The sequence below is a fragment of the Mus musculus genome, chromosome 15 (assembly GCF_000001635.26).
Source record: "Mus musculus strain C57BL/6J chromosome 15, GRCm38.p6 C57BL/6J".
In the NCBI taxonomy this organism is placed as follows: Eukaryota; Metazoa; Chordata; class Mammalia; order Rodentia; family Muridae; genus Mus; species Mus musculus.
The window spans coordinates 36,849,548-36,866,319 of record NC_000081.6 but is presented as its reverse complement, the minus strand read 5'-3'; positions in this window follow the sequence as shown (position 1 = coordinate 36,866,319).

Sequence of the window (16,772 nt, the reverse complement as noted above, 5' to 3'; positions counted from 1 at the left end):
TTGGAGGAAGTGTGTCACTGTCGAGGTGGGCTTTGATGCTCTGCCCAGTGAGGAAGAGACCTCCCTCCTCTTTGCTGCCTTCAGAAGAGACAGTCTCTTCCTGGTTGCCTGTGGATCAAGATGTAGAAGTCTTGGCTCCTAAAGTGCCATGTCTGCCTGGATGCTGCCATGCTTCCTACCATCATGATAATAAACTGAACCTCTGAAACTGTAAGTCAACTCCAATTAAATGCTTCCTTTATAAGAGTTACCTTGGTCTTGGTGTCTCCTCACAGCAATAAAACTCTAACTAAGATAATGCAGTTTTAAAATGGATGTCCCAGAATACTGTGTTCCAGGCCATTCACCATCAATGGACTATCAGTGATCTGAGACCTGCTACTTCTAGAAGCACTGATGGGCCCAGACCAGCTCTCTGCTCCATCTTACCCAGGATGCACCTTGGTCTCCTGTCCAACACCCTATCTGATCTCCAGCACCTAAGATCACCCAAAGTCCTTGAGGTCGAGCACCCATCAGTGAGCCGTCCTGTCTGAGCTCAATCTCTGACTTAACCAGATACTACCTGGAAAATATTTATTGTTTCCTTATCTGTAGATGGAAACAATGGTGCTTGATTTGATGTATTAAATAAGATACTATCTCTGCTATCTGTTTTCCAGCCAGTTCTTCATAAACAATTACTACAACGTTGCAGAACCAGTGTCTTTCTTGGTTATCCATTTTCCTTCCTCCCATCAGTAGGTCCAGGGTCCCTTCTGGTTTGTTTAGGCGGTTGTGGTTTCCAGCGTGAGTCAGGAAGGATCTTGCAGGATGTGTGTGTACAACTGGCTTTGAGCCAACTAACAGTATCACTGGAAAAAACAAACCCAAAACCAAAAGGTACAGGGGACACAGCAAAGAGAGGAGTGGCTCTGAATGACTGACAATGGCCCCTGGAACAAAGCAAGAACATGCAGCAAGAGTGGCAAGGAAGCCATTGTTATGGGCAGCACTGCCAACCCTTCCAGAACAGAGCAGGCCTGTTTCCCTACATACTGAAGGCAATGACAACTGAAACTGTTAGATGCTCCCAATTTCCATGTCTGCAAGTCCCGAGTTTTAAAGTCACTAAAGATAAGGCTTTGCACTCAAACACATATGTATATGTATACATTAATCAGAGCACTACTTTTATCAGCCAAAAGATGGACACAACCCAAATATCCATCAACACATGGGCAAATAAATAAAATATGGATTGTCTACATATGGAACATTATTTGGCAGAGAAAATGAATAAAGGATCAATGCACAGGACAAGTTGGATCAAGCTCTGAAGCATTGTGCTAAATAAAAGAAAAGCCACAAGCGTGAGGTCATGTGTGTGTTTCTGTTCATATGAAAAGATCTAAAACATGCAAATGCGTGCTGATGAAAGGGTTTTAAGGGGCAGTGAGAAGCAGCTACCTAATGGATACTGGATGTTCATGTCAAATGACAGAAGTATTCTAGAGCTAGTAGAGGCGGTGCGGGGATGCTGTGACTGTACTAACCCCAGGGAACTGCTCACCTTAGAGTGCTTAGTTTTAGCTGGGTGGTGGCTCATACACATAACTCAGCACTCAGAAAGCTGAGGCAGGAGAATTACTACAAAATTCAAGGCTAGCTTGAGATACAGAGAGTGAGACCCTGACGCACACAGACACACACACACATACACACACATTTCATTTTATGCAAACTTCATCTTATCTTTTTCTCATCTCATTTTTAAAACCCATACCTCTACCAATGAATTCAGGTTGAAACTATTGCTTTTATCCCCTCTGTCCCAAATCTGGGCCTAAGATGTTTGATTATTAACCAAGGAAACAAAATCCTCTGCAGAGTTGGAGGGCACATGCAGATTCATCCTCCAACAAGAACTATTTTTAAAGACCCAAGAAAAATGCCAGGTCAGGGCATCTGAAAAAGATGGATTTGATTTCCAAAAGCATTTGTTCCGACTTGTGATGTCTTCCTTGTATTCAATTAAAACCTTCATTCCAGAAATATCAGTGTGCTTAATACCTCCCCCACACCAACTGTGCAACCTCACAGCCACTTTCTAGATTTGTAGCCAGCCCTGATTCCTTCAGAACAGGCTTGGCCAAGGTCTCAAGGCCTGGCATATGGAGAGAAAATCACTCTTCCTACCGAGGCAGCCACTCTTTCAAAGGTCTTTGCAAATGGCTGTGGTTTTTCTCAAAGGATCAAATGCTAACATCCAGGGCAGTGAGAGTATGCTGTCAATGTTGAGAATCTAGAAAATATCAAGACTGTCTCTCTGCTTACCCTGCAAGGCTGTCTTTAGTCACACAGTCCAAAATGGCTTCACAGCACATCCACACCCCAGCCTTCAGGAGGAAGAAAAGGCAGGTAGCAGAGGATGCCACATCTGCTGCAATTCGTTTAGCTGGAATCCAGTTACACGCTCACAACTAGCTGCAAGGGGGACTGGCTGTGTGCTCAACATAAAACATGTGAAGAACGGGCCCTGCCCCTTGCTGATGGGCTATTGGCAGTTAACAGCCACTGGGGGAGGGTCAGTGCTTTTCTTGAGTGGTGTGGCCACTGACAAGTTGCTGGTGCTGTAGTAAATAATCTCTGTCTTCATGCATGTGAGAAATATCAGTTCAACTCAGTGGTGGAGGGGGGATAGAAAGAGGGAAGTAGAAAAGGAAGAGGTCCAGAGGAGAGTAGGCAGGGCATAAGGCAGAGTGATGGAGGATCAATATGATCAAAATATTATTGACATGCACAGAGTTGTCAGAAAGCAAATAAAACCAGGGAGAAAGGATCCTGGTACCAAATGGGTGGGAGTTTTGGTTTCACTAGCCAGTGGGGCATTGCTTTCCCTTGCTAGGCTTGGTCTCCTCTGCTGTCCATGATGGCAAATGGGTGCTTTTACTCATGCCCTCCCTCTGACAACACACTCTGATCATATCTCCACACCCATGCTGCCTTCTCCAACTCCTCAGCCATCATGTCTGCCCCAAACCTTCCCAGTCACCCCCAACTGACACTTTCCACACATTTCTGGCCTTTGTATTTCATGCAACTAAGTCTTGGTTTAACTGAATAGCTCTCTCTCTCTCTCTCCCTCCCTCTCTCTCTCTCCCTCTCTCTCTCTCTGAATATATATATATATATATATATATATATATATATATATATATATATATATATATATATATATTTCACAAGTCAAGAGGCAGGCATGGAGGGTTGGGAGATGGTTCAGCAGGTCAGATCACTTGCTGTTCAGGCACAGAGAGACTTCCATTCAAATCCCCAGAACACCCCCAAAAAAGTATGGACACCTTGGTGCCTGAGATCCCAGCACTGGTAGGGAAGGGGATGGACACAGCTGTCAGTCTAGCTCTAGGTTCAGTGAGAGACCCTGCCTCAAAGGAATAAGGTAAAGATGGATAGAACAGGAAACAGGCCCTTCTCTGACCCCTGTGTGCACACAGGGGCGCATACACACATGTGCATAAGCAAACTGTACACAAATGCACCCCCACCTATTTTTAAAAATAAAGTTTTATTCTTTGTGCTCCCCCCCCCCCCATTTAACTGCTGACTGAGTAACTTCATGCCAATACTATTCATACTGATTTAAAACCAAACAGGCAAAGCATAAGTCAACCTTTAACAACAGACTGGGCACACCACAACTGTCAATCAATGTTAAAGGAAGGGGAGGGGCTGAGCCTCAGGGTTCTGCCTTTGGTTTGAATCTTGCCTCTGATTACAGGATGAAAAAAGAGTCACAGTGTGTGCATCATTACCTGTCACCATTCGGGGTACATGCACACCCCAGTGTACTCCGATTTGTAATTCTGAATATTTGGAGTCTAAACATTGCAATCCCCAAATTCCCTTGCAAACTAATTTCCAATTAGGGTCTACAGCTTGGAGACATGAGTGGAAGGCAGAAGGCAGGAGGAGAGAGGGAAGAACTCATATGCATCTATGTGTGTCTGTTTGTATGTCTCTGTGAGTGTGTCTGTGTGCCTGTGTGTATATGTGTATGTTTATCTGTCTGTCTGTGTCTATGTGTGCATCTGTGTGTGTCTGTGTGTGTTCTACCACCTGCTTTTGAATGACCACATATTCTGTATCTTTTGGCATTTCCAGTCTCAGAGTCAAACCACTTTCCCACCAGAAAGCCACAGAGTGGCCTCTTGGCATCCCAGGTAACCCTGTAGCTGCCAAGCTCCCAAGACAGGCTTCCTGCACCCCTCAGTTCTAACCATGTAACCCTTTCTTTTGTCTCTCCAGCCCTAAGACAGCTCCTGGACATAAAACCCACCACTCCATATTGGATATTCCAACACCAGAGAAATTAACATACTGTACTAAATACTGCAGGTTAAAATACCCAAGCTGGGTAGTGTTGGTGCACACCTTTAATCCCAGCACTTTGGAGGCAGAGCCAGACTCTCTGTGAGTTCGAGGCCAGCTTGGGCTTCAGAAAGAGTTCTAGGACAGCCAGAGATGTACAGAGAAACCTTGTCTTGAAAAGTAAATATCTGATATTGATAACATTTTTCTGACCAGATTATGGTGGCAATAGAAGAGAGATACGTGAATATGCATTCCAGAGGCTGAGGAGGCCAGCAGCACCTGAACCCCCATGGAGATGGAGGCTCCCATGGGGTACACAGCTGTGAGGGAGTTTTCTTGGCTGGATTGTGTGAAGAGGGAGACCCACCTTAAATCCCCATCATTTGAGATCAGAAGACCCACACTAAACCTAGGTCACACTTTCTGGAGGCAGACCACAGAAAAGGACATGGAAGAAGAAAGCTTTTGCCTTTTGCCTGCTTGTTCTCAGCCTCACTGGCAAGTTCATCTACTCTCTTGCTGAGCCATCCCTTCACCCATGTTAGAGCCCACTTCTTTGGGGTTCTAGTGTGGACTGAAAACTGGCAGTCTCTAGGAATTTCCTGGGATTCCAGCACTAGATTGGGATTGGTGAGATTTTCAGTCTGGTGGACTGAACGGCTACTGCATCCTCAGCCTTTCAGGAGATGGCCGTTGTTGGATTACTGGGACCACAACCTGTAAACCACTGTAATAAATTCCATACATAATACATATGAATATATATTTACATAATAAACCACACATATCAATTAAAATATATCTGATAGACTATATATGAGTTAGCATATATACCAGATACATGTGTGTGTATGTGTGTGTATTCTATAAGTTCTGTTCCTTTAGAGATAAGGGTTGTGAGCTACCAAACTGGATGATGAGGACAAAAATGGACACTGTACTGGCTAGTTTTATGTCAACTTGACACAGCTGGGATTATCATAGAGAAAGGAGCTTCAGTTGAGGAAATGCCTCCATGAGATCCAACTCTTAAGGCATTTTCTCAATTAGTGATCAAGGGGGAAAGGCCCCTTGTGGGTGGGACCATCTCTGGGCTGGTAGTCTTGGGTTCTATAAGAGAGCAGGTTGAGCAAGCCAGGGGAGGCAAGCCAGTAAAGAACATCCCTCCATGGCCTCTGCACCAGCTCCTGCTTTCTGACCTGCTTGAGTTCCAGACCTGACTTCCTTTGGTGATGAACAGCAGTATGGAAGTGTAAGCTGAATAAACCCTTTCCTCCCCAACTTGTTTCTTGGTCATGATGTTTGTGCAGGAATAGAAACCTTGACTAAGACAAATTGGTACCAGCAGAGTGGGGTATTCCTGTGACAACCTGACCATGTTTTGGGGAGGTCTGTGGAAGGACTTTGGAACTTTGAGCTAGAAGATCCATTCATTGTTAAGAGCTCTGTGAGATGTTGTGTAGGAGCTTGGAAGATAATGTTGAGAACAGTGCAGAAGATGGAGGCCTGGCTTGTGAAATTTCAGAGGGAAAATTAAAGACTCTTTTCAGGGCCATTGCTGTTTTGATTGTGAAGATTCTGTAGTTCTGGTTAGCTGGGGCTGAAGAATCAGCTGTGATTAACAAGATACCAGAACTACTAAAGCAAAAACTTTTCATTACTGGGACTATTGATGCTGGTTAGCTGGAGCTAAGAAATTAGCGGTGATTAAGAAGAGACCAGCATCATTGAGGTGACATCTTCTGGGAAGTGTTTTCTGAGAGCACAGTGGCTGTGCCCTGATATTTTCGCTGTGCCCTGATATTTTCCCTCTTGAAGGAAGAAACTGTTTTAGTGGAGCCCACAGTTAAGAGACTTTTAATTGTAAAAAGACTTTGGATTTTAAAAGAGATGGATATTTTAAAGAGATTGAAATTTTAAGAATATGTAAAGACTGTGGGACTTTTAAAGTTATTTAGATCTTGGGGATGAATAAGAATGTAAGGGTTGAGGCTTACTAGTGATGTGTTTGTGTGTCAAGTTGACAAGGGGTCAATTGTACTGGCTAGTTTTATGTCAACTTGACACAGCTGGGATTATCATAGAGAAAGGAGCTTCAGTTGAGGAAATGCCTCCATGAGATCCAACTCTTAAGGCATTTTCTCAATTAGTGATCAAGGGGGAAAGGCCCCTTGTGGGTGGGACCATCTCTGGGCTGGTAGTCTTGGGTTCTATAAGAGAGCAGGCTGAGCAAGCCAGGGGAGGCAAGCCAGTAAAGAACATCCCTCCATGGCCTCTGCACCAGCTCCTGCTTTCTGACCTGCTTGAGTTCCAGACCTGACTTCCTTTGGTGATGAACAGCAGTATGGAAGTGTAAGCTGAATAAACCCTTTCCTCCCCAACTTGTTTCTTGGTCATGATGTTTGTGCAGGAATAGAAACCTTGACTAAGACAGACACTTAGCAAGAATAGTGCTCTTCTTAACCACTGAGCTACTCTCTAGCCCTTCTGAACAGATTTTAAGCAATACAGTATACAAATGTGCTAAATGCACTTAGCCCCCCACCACTCATACACCAAACATCAGTTCTTCCTGGGTGACCCCACCCTGTGCTCTGTAAAGGACTCTAATGGAGCAGTGATGCATGACCTTCTCTTTAAGTTACTGCTTTTTAGAAACCTGTGCTTCCTCTATTGCCAATGGTTCTCAACCTGTGGGTCATGACCCCCCACAGGGGTCACATATCAGATATCCTGCATGTCAAATATTTACATTATGATTCATAACAGTAGCAAAATTGCAGTTATGATATAGCAACTAAATACTTTATTGTTGGGGTCATCACAGCATGAGGATCTGTGTTGAAGGGTCTCGGCCTTAAGAGGGCTGAGAATACTGCTCTAGAGGCTCCTAGCTCTACAAAGGCTCTTGGGTTTGGATGTGAATCAAACTCAGCCATGTGTTGTCAATGGGCCTGGTGCTACTTGTATGTTGATGCTAATTCTGCTCTCCTGGGAGGGGTTTCAGACAAGGAGTCAGTCATACTCAGGTGATTTCTTGTGAACCAATCCCCTAATGGATAAAGGAGCCAATCACTGGGCATGTAGGCGGGACTCCCAGGTTGGATGAAGGAAGAGAGGAAGCAGGAGAGAATTAGGTCTTTTTGGACGGGGATAGCTTGAGAATAAGACAATTCTGAGAATTTTCCCTTCGATTGCTGACACTGTCCCACCAGAATGAAATCCTTTAGATCATGAGAGATCACCCTGCACCATGATCTACCTTCCGACTTTCTGAAGCAAACTCTAGCAAGTCTTACTAGAGAAAAATTGTCCTACAGTTCACTTTTCATCAGTCTGTCCTGACAAGCTTCTGATGACATCAGGTCACCAGAATCAACGACAATCAGCATGAAACTGCAGTATTTTCTACATGCTGTGCCCAATTCAATAACACTACTGTGGTTGAGGTAGACAGCAGGTTTAGCCAACAAAGAACAGAAGTGTATTTCAGATTTCCTCAAAGCTGGGAGAAGAGGACCAACCAACTTAGCACACCCTCTCTAATCATCTTCAGAGTCAGCTCACACCCATGTGACCTTTTCCACTTTTTGTAACAAAAGTCATTCCCTCCAGGGACTTTTTCATCTCCTTCATGGCCTCTGTCTTCTCTGCCTTAGATATGGGATAGCTCCTAGACAGGAGGAGCAGCCACTAAGATGGCCAAAGGGCAAGAGAGTGTTCTACTGTTTAAGTCAAAGGATGTGAATTTGCTATTCTTGTTGTAGGCAAAGATGGTGCTTACAGATCTAAGTTTCTTAAGTAGCCCAAATAGCCATCTAGACCAGCCAAACCAGCATCCCTATTGGCCACAGGCAAGCAGAGATACAAGGAACGGGTTTGAGGGACTAGGCTTCCCTGTCTGAGCAGGCTGGTAGGCCTTGGCCGGTGGCACTGGATGTCTGAAGGGGAGATCTGGAAGGTACCAGGGCCTCTCCTCTGCCACTATTCTTGGTAGTAAGTAGTAGTGCCCCAGAGAGTGATGGAGACTGTGAGGCTCTGCTGGGGTGGCAGGTGCCTGTGCATTCTCTGAGTGGCTATTTTCTGTGTATCCTGCAGGGGGCTAATTAGCACCCTCCCAATGGGATACTTTTCTGGCTATGCCACCACTAGGGGATATAATTAAGGTCACTCTGAAGTTAAGGGAAGACAATAGCAGCTGCAGGCTTTGTTTCATCCAGACCAGAGCTGAGGTAGGGCCCCAGCCCCCTCATCATTACAGGCAAGAGCCATTAATAAACTGGCAAGGGGCTCTTGAATGTGGGGTCAAGTGCTGCTGTGGAGAATGTGCCACTTAGTATTCTCTTCAAGGCCAACACACACTTCTCCTTGGGACTCTCTGCCTCCAAAATAACACTCACAAGTTCCAAGATGAGTGCTTTCTTGGGGAATATGGCCATTTTAAATTTTATTATGTCTCTGTCAAACTTAGAAGCCCTCTATTTAAATACCAGCCATTGTTCACTTTGGTCTTCTTTTCCATGAAGCTGGGACTGCTCCCATTGTTTAAAGAACAAGTTGTATTTAAAATGCAGTAGGTGATGTTGAAACTATAGACATTTCCTACCATCACACAGCAGGTTATTTCCCAGCATGGTAGACAAGCACGGTGCTGAAAGTCTCCTGTCACCCTCACAGTACCCATGGGTGACAGGCAGAAGTGCCTTAGTTGTGCAGCTCTGGGCTGGGTGCTATGATAGCTCACCCTCATCAGCACTGTGACTTGACTAGATTTGGGGATTCCTCTGGGAGACAAAGGTTGGCCAAGTCTGAAGGGCATGTCCACAGAGGTTTGACAGAGTAGGGAAGACAGCCCTGGGTGTGAGTGCACCAGAACATGGACTGGACAAAAAGGGCAACTGAGAGAGCACGGCACTGATTCTCTCTGCTGCCCAACTCCAGAGCTATCCTACCCCAGGTTCCTGTCATTAGAGCTGGAAGCCACTCTTGCCACCATACCTTCCTGGACGTGATGGACAGACCCTCAGGTTAGAAGTCAAAATCACACCACCACCCCTCAACTCAGGTTGGTTCCTCTCAGGTATTTTTTGCCACAGAGTAAAGAGGAATCCTCCTGAGGTGTAGTCAGTACACACTTGTCTAGAGAACCCTTTACAATTTGGCTCATGTATGTGGTGAGCAGACAGCCACTGAACATCCATATAGCAAGATGGGGACACACTTATACCCCAGTGAGCAATTTATGAGCTTGTTAACCAAGTGACCTAGCCTGGGAAGTCACATCCGATGATGTCTGTCACACTGTATCCATTAGAAAGGCACCCAGTTACATCTGAAGAGGAGGAATAAGCTGTGTGTGTGTGTGTGTGTGTGTGTGCACTTGCACGTGTGTGGTGGGGAGAATCTGATGATGGCAACAGTGTTACACATGCACAGGTGATGTCCTCATGTAGAGGTCAGAGGTCAACCCCAAGTGTCATTCCTCAGGGTACACTGGCTGGCTTTGTAGGCTATTGAAGTCTGGACAGAGGACATTGGTAAATCCCAGTTGTTCCATCTGAATGCTGGTAAGTCCTCTTAGTTCTCTGCCAAGACACAGATGGGAAAGAGAATTCTCTTCCCCCCACAAGAACTAGCCTTTCCTAGCCCCACATGGTTTGGAGGATAAAGTGTCCTGTGGCTATCCTATTGACCCCAGGCCTGCTGAGAAGGAGCTGTGCTCACTCCAGATGGCTGTAGGGCATGCAAAGCAGAAATCTAAGCAACTCACCCATTCTTGAGGAGGTCACATGCAGAGATCTCACCTCAGTCACCAGGGTTCCACAGGCAGGAACTCAGACCACACCCCACCAGGAGCTGCCCAGCCCAAGGGATGGTGAGATTTGCAGATCTCTGAATAAGGAAAGGAGGGAGGACAAGAAAACACGCAGGCTTGGGCATGGCCTACAGGAGCTGGCACACTGAAGAACACGTAGTTTTCTAGGACTCCCTTGCTGACGTTGACAGGGGTGTGACTTAAGGATAAGCACTCTAGTATGGTGTGGGTACTTAGGTGAGGAACTGACATTCTAATTCCTCTGCCCAGCCACAAAGCTGCAGAGGCCCAGGGCAGGTTGTGCATGGGCACCATGTCTGCATTTCTGAACTAGAGAAGGTGGTGACTAAGATCCCTGGGACAGGGGTGGAGCAAAGCCTGCTCAGGCACTGGCAGGAGATCAAAGGGAGGGCTATGCAGCTAGCTAGAAGCAGCATCCGCCGCTGTTGCCAACACAGTACAGCACACGTTGGCCAAAGATGGCTTCAATGACAGAATAAATGAAAGGCTCGACCCTGAATATGCTGGGCACCAAGGACTGTCACAAAAGTCAACCATCTCCAGGAGGATTCAGCAGGTGCACTCTGGATGTGAGAGGGAGTACCTACAGCTGTGTTTAGAGCCCTTGGAGCACTCAAAGCCCACATTCATTCTTAGAGGACAGTATCTTAAGATGTGTGGTGCAGAGGCCTGGCTGGGTAGACACACTCAGCCCGAGTCCCTGTTATGTCAAGCACTGGTTGTGTCTCAAAGAAGATTTCTTCATCTTCTGTTTTCTCACCAGTCAAAGGGCAGACTGAAGTGGGAAGAAGGTGGCTGGGATGAAAGAGTTAGCCCAGTTCCCAGCCTCTAGACAACAGTCAGCAAATCGCTGCTATTTTTATTGTTGCTATTTTTACCAACACTGTGGACAGCTGCTGCCAGTCTTTGTTTGGTTTGGTTGCCCAGCATTTCTTCCTTGGAGAAGCTGGCCTCTGCACCACGCACATGGCTCTGACGTTCAACTAATCCGAGGACCCCCAACCACTGCTCATTGGGAGTAGGCAAGTCACCAAGTCCCATCAGACAACCCTCCCAGGAACTGAAGCCTAAACACAGACACACAGGAAGTTTGTTCTGGCTGAATCACAGTGACTGGGAATCCGTGTTGAGCTCCCAGGGCTGTGCCTGCTGTCATCACTCCCAAGGTCTGAGTGTCGACTCAGTTCTCCACTGACTAACTGGGGCCCACATCCATTGAATGAACCCTTTGTTAGCCTAAGTCAGTAGAGCCCCTTCTAAGTTTTGTAGCCAATAATCCTTGCTAGACAAGTAAAAGATCCTTTGCTGATACCTCTACAGGATCCGAGTGAGAGTGAATGGATACGCCTCCTTCTTCCTCTCTTTCTTCATGTCAGGCTATCAGAACATACATACATATATACACACACATACACATACATGTATGTATATATATATATATACACATATATAGCATACACATAAATGTGTGTGTATATATGTGTATGCTATATATGTATATATATATATATATGCAGCTAAATGTTAAAGGGTTAGTAAGTACAAGAGAATGACTTGGTGGCCATCTGGTATAGACTAAATAAGGCTATATATGAGGACATAATATAAATTGATCTAAGATTTAAATGTATAAAATCTTATAGTGACTAGAAGGAAGCATAGGTGAGTCCGTTATAACTTTTAGGTCAGGGGAACCTTTTTAAGTATGACTCATTAAAAAAGAAATGTGGCCCATGCCTTAAGTCCCAGCACTTGGGAGACAGAGGCAGGCAGATCTCTGCGAGTTCAAGATCAGCCTGATCTACAGAGTGAGTTCCAAGATAGCCAGGGCTATGCAGAGAAACCCTGTCTCGAATAAACAAACAACACTACAAAGAAAGGAAGGGAGGGAGGGAGGGAGGGAGGGAGGAAGGGAGGAAGGAAGGAAGGAAGGAAGGAAGGAAGGGAGGAAGGAAGGAAGGAAGGAAGGAAGGAAGGAAGGAAGGAGAGAGGAAGGAAGGAGGAAGGAAGGAGGAAAGAGGAAGAAAGGAAAGAGGAAGGAAGGGGAAAGGAGGAAGGAAGGAAGGAAGGAAGGAAGGAAGGAAGGAAGGAAGGAAGGAAGGAAGGAGAGAGGAAGGAAGGAGGAAGGAAGGAGGAAAGAGGAAGAAAGGAAAGAGGAAGGAAGGGGAAAGGAGGAAGAAGGAAGTCCTTTTAGGTATCACTACATATAATTTAAAAACACCAGAAAGTCATAGCAAACATAAATTACAAATAGAAAGTGGATGTCACAAAGTAAACAGCTCCTAGAAACCAACAAGAAATGTGGACAAAGGGTGAATGAAGAAAACCAGAAATGGAAATAGCTCACCAGTGTGGGAGAGATCCCTGCCAGAGTCTTTACCCATCAGACTAACAGAGACTGAACATGACTTCTCCACTATCTTGGTATGAGAATAAGAAGGCCCCGGCCCTATGGGGATCACTAGCAGCTTGTATCAAAACTGCAGGTGTATCTGCCCTTTGCTCTCTGGAGATGGATCCTTCTGCTGCATATGCACACGGATGCGCATGCACAAGAAATTCGTGTCTGCTTGCTGCTATAGAAATATTGAAGTGACCCCCAAAAGACTGTTTGTTGTTTGTTTTTAATAAAAGGCAAAGCCTTGTACTGATTTAGAATCCACCCCTGCTCTCACCCTATCCCTATTCTCACTTCTTGATGCCAATTTAAACATTAACTCCTGGATCTCTCCTACAGAGGAGAGGTATTTAATGCTATTCCTCTCCTTGTGCACATGCAGAAATATTCACTCTCTATCTTCATTTTTCTTAAATTGTTATGGCACAATTTTTGTTAGATTATATTCAATATTTTGGACATTTTGACATTCTAGTGTTTACAATTGATACAGTGCAGCATTAATGAAATTCTGTCTTAATTTTTTTTGATTGTTGTTGTTTTTCCTATCGTTAATAATTGACTTGCTCTGATCAAGAAAACATCTTTTGGCAACAGATGGAGACCATTGTAGAAAATCACAACCAATTAAATCAGCCCTAACTGATACATCTACAAAACACTCCCCACCTAAAGTCCAGGGAACATTGTAGAAGAGGGGGCAGAAAGAGCAAAAGGATCAGAGAGTTTGCTGTGACGTGTGTCTCCTGGGAATGTCAGAAGCTACACACATAAAGTCTCACCAATATGACAGTCCAGATGTAAACTGAACAAGAATGATGTCAACAGGTGTGCAAGAGTGGACGGGGGACTTCCACAAGGTCTCAGCACGCACGAAGAATTACAGTAGCTGAGGAGAGCAGAGAGTGGGCTGGGCTTCCCCAGGGAAGAGCACACCAATTGGCTTTCCAGTACCAATGCTCAGCCCTGAAAACATGCATGCAAGTGACATTATACAGACTGAGCAGGGTGTGTTCATGTAACAATGGAAAAGGGGAACCCAAAACTCGAAAGACAGCAAAGATCCTGCAGTCGTGATTCTTCTGACTCAGCCTCCCCTGAGCTGGGGTTACAGGTCTGTGCTACCACGGCTGCCTGAGAGGTGGTGCAACTTTTGATAGAATTAGGCCATAGGGGCGGGGGGGGGGGGGGTGATGGTGACCTCAGATGGGCTTAACAGTCATTGTGTGACTGTTTCCCACATGAGGTAGTTGTTATAAACCAGTCAGACCAGTTTCCTGACTCTGTGATGCCTTCTGTCCTAAGTCCTCACCAGTGTGAACCCCCACTGGACCATGCCCTTGCGCTTGGAATACTGTGTGAATGAAGAGGATATACAAATCAATCAGGAGAAAAGCAGTCACAGGCTTTGAGACACGACTAAGAACCCTAAATGTAGGTGTCTTAACTCTCCCATTAAGAGAAAAAAAGAGATGCAGACTGGAGCCTAAAGAGATGGCTCAGCAATTAAGAGCATTAGCTGCTTTTCCAGAGAACCCAGGTTTGACTCCCAGCACCCACCTGGTAGCTCACAACCAACTGTTATCCCAGTTCCAGGAGATCTAATGCCCTCTTTGGGCCTCCCAGAACACTAGGCATATCTGCAGGCAAAAATACTTATACACATGAAACAAATTTTTACAAGATGCAGGCCAGCTAATTGGGTTAAGAAACAAGAACCACTAGTTTCTATCTGCAAGAAGCACACTTTTCCGGGTGCACATACAAACCAAAGGAGAAAGGACTGCACAGGAAGTCGCTGAGAGGAGAGCCACGTTCCACCCCCCACTGGCTCATCTCCCTAGGATTCCAGCTCTCGCTGAGTAAACCCTTTGGAGACATACTTGGACCGACACAAACTGCAGTGTCCTAGTGACTGCTACCTCTTCTCTTTTCTAAGAAGTCAGTGTTTCAGCCTCAGCACAAGAATGGCAGTCAACCTAATGTCCTACAGTTCCATCCACACTGAGTTCTTTTTGTGGTCAGATGATATCCCAGTGTGTGTGTGTGTGTGTGTGTGTGTGTGTGTGTGTGTGTGTGTGTTGAGTGTATGATGGTTGTGTGGGGGTGATAGCAGAAATCAGAAGAGAGTGGGATCCCACCACCACCCCCCTCAAGCAGGAGCAATGGGCAGTTGTAAGTAAGTAACATGGGTTTTGGGAATCAAACTCAGGTCCCCTGAAGAGCAGCCAGTCTTGGCCACTGAGCCATCTTTTTAGTCCTTTATCTTGGCTTTTATATCCTTTCATTTGAGAAGTGTTTCTTAAATGATTCAGTAATTGTCTGTGCTTCTCACGCAGTGTTCAACCCGAGAGTAAGCCCCTCTCGCTCTCATTTCTTCTGTTTCCCAAATCTGTCTTTCATTTACTCCGTCATCTGGGATTCACCAACTTGAACTTCCAAGTTTCTTTGAATGTGACTGTTTCTCTACCTTTACTTCCAACAGTACCTTCTTGATTCTAGTTTTTATAGGAACTTAAATTCCAGTTTTATAGATGGACCATCCTTTTGATCTTTTTTTTCTGCTAACTCCAGGATACCTGTTCTTCTCTCTGTCTTTCTTTTTCCTTATTTTTATCTTGCCTTCAATCAATTTGCTTTCCATCATCTTAAATGTTAATCTTACAGTTCTTAAATACAATGTCTTTTGGATTTTAAAACTTGTTATTTTAAAATGTATGTGTGTGTATGTATGTATGTATGTATGTATGTATGTATGTATGTTTAACAGAAAAAATTCTTTGCCAATAGAAAACTATAGGGAGAAAATGTAAAATGGCTACCCTCTCCCTCTCATGGTCCCAGAAGAAACAACTGACATTAGTTTGGAGTGGCCATACAAGTATTTCCACGCAGAACAGTTGCTTCTAAGCTGAAACGAGTATAATAAACTGACTTTCACTAGTTCCTCTCTCTCTCTCTCTCTCTCTCTCTCTCTCTCTCTCTCTCTCTCTGTGATATGAATTGTGTGGTGTGTGTGTGTGTTATATATGTATATGTGGTATCTGTCTCTCTGTGTGTATATGTATTGCTTTAATTTGTTTAACCCATAAATAGGTTATTTAATATTTGACTTAAATGCCCAATATTTGAGTATCAAATTTAGATCCCCATAGTGTCTTTAAAATCTGGGAAGTTGGGTTTGTAGAGATGGCTCAGCAGTTAAGAGCACAGGCTACTTTTCCAGATGACCCAGGTTCAAATCCCAGTACCCACATGGCAGCTCAGAACCCTCTGTAACTCTAGTTTCAGGAGACCCAGTGTCTTCTTCTGGCCTCCACTGGCACTAGTAGTGCAAGTGGCGCACAAACATTCCTGCAGGCAAGCTACCTGCACCAATGAAATAAATCTGCAAAGTATATAAATGTCAGACCCGTACCATATATGCATATCACAAACTGCATCTATTTAAAGATTTATTTTGATTTCAATTGTGTGCCTATGTGTGCACGTGTGCACATGAGTGAAATTGCCCACACAGGCTGGAAGCATGGGGTCACCTCGAGCTAGACTTATAGATGACTGTGAGTCCCTGTCCCCTGTGTGGGTGCTAGGAACTAAACACAGGTTCTCTGCAATAGTAGAGCACACTCTGAACTCCCGAATCATCTCTTGTACCCCAAAGGGGATCGTTTCTATGGCTTTCTGACCTACTGGCATTGCACACTGCCACCACTTGCCTGTTGTCTGTAAACAATGGAGTGGGAGAGTTCTAGACAAACGTGCTGGTGATGTGTGCTCTAGAAATCTCAGGAGGGCATTCCTAAGGACTGAGTGGGCCCAGATGAAGAAAGAAGGCCTCCTTTCAGAATGGCACAATGGATGATGAGCTGGGTCAGGCTAGACCTTATGTCAGTGTGATGCCTGACCTGGAAGATAAAATGATGTCCTGCTCACAGGTTGAAAACCAGTCCCTTACTTTCTCCACTGCTCCTTCTTCTGCCAATGTTCCCAGCTGATACTTCCTAGCACGTGGTCTGCTTCCTGAGAAGGCTGAGGAGAACAGTAGGAGAGGCAGTAGCATGATAACAATGAGGTTGGCCTGCGACAGAAAGGGAACACTCAGGGCGAACTGTCTGCCATTATGACCTTATCATGAATGGCTGCCACTAGCCCTCAAACAGG